A 1,051-nucleotide genomic window follows, 5' to 3' on the forward strand; every position below is an offset into this window, starting at 1 on the left:
ATTGACAAGACCATAGGGTAACAGGGGTGCATTTCCACACATTGCCCACCCCCAGAGGTCCATATCCAATCCCCTCCCTTGATAGCTTCCTTATTTTTTATCCCTCTGGGAGTATGGACTCAGGATCATTGTGGGGTGCAGAAGGTGGAAGGTCTGGCTTCTGTAAATGCTTCTACTTCTTTCCATTCTCCTCTACTGAAAGTACTAATTTAAGAAGGTGTTGTGCTCGCTTTGGCAGCACATATACTAAAATTGGAAGAGAAGATTAGCATGGCCCCTGCACAAGGATGACACACAAATTCTTGAAGTGTTCCATAAATTTTACAGAGGAAAAAAAAGGTGTTGGAGAAACAATTAGGGGAAGGTAATTCACCCTACCAAGTCAGTTTTTCCTTTCCACAACAGGAAGGTGTTACAGTAGCCATCTTGCAACCAAGTAGAGAGACCCTATGAGTGACAGCAATGGATCAGAGAAATATTGAAATTTCAGGACATTGAGTGATGGTGCACTGGGTTAGGTGCACAGAGTAAAAACACAAGAACCCAGCAGAGGAAGGACCCCATAATGACCCTGGGTCCATGCTCCCAGAGGGTTTAAGAATAGGAGAACTATCAAGGGAGGGGATGGGATATGGAGTTCTGGTGGTGGTAATAGTGAGTTGTACCCCTCTTATCCTATGGCTTTTTCAGTGTTTCCTTTTTATAAATAAAAATTTTAAAAAATACATAGATCTTCACCCAACATGTCATTAATAGAGCCCCTTGGGCAAACTAATATGAATTCCTCTTATAGTCTTCTCTTTAAGTCTCTGAGAATTACTTTTAGCAATTTTCTCTGCTCTTTGTTTATTTTGAAAGATTGTCTTGACTTCATTTTTGTAAAATTTTTGAGAGTGCAGGCTTTATAACAGTCCTGCTCTTGGGCCTTTTCCTATCTTTACTTACAACCTAATATTATCTTCTCCGAAATCTCTCAATAAGATTTTCCTGGGAAATAATAAAATGATTTTTAAAAAAAAAGGCAGTTTCAAAGTATCAATCATTTGTTTTA

At 39.2% G+C, this 1,051-nt stretch overlaps 1 pseudogene; it reads left to right on the top strand.

The window, feature by feature from the left end:
- The first annotated feature begins 222 nt into the window (after positions 1–222).
- Positions 223–322, top strand: LOC132542731 (U6 spliceosomal RNA; annotated as a pseudogene).
- The last annotated feature ends 729 nt before the right edge of the window (positions 323–1,051 follow it).

This window comes from Erinaceus europaeus, chromosome 1, assembly GCF_950295315.1.
Source record: "Erinaceus europaeus chromosome 1, mEriEur2.1, whole genome shotgun sequence".
Lineage (NCBI taxonomy): Eukaryota > Metazoa > Chordata > Mammalia > Eulipotyphla > Erinaceidae > Erinaceus > Erinaceus europaeus.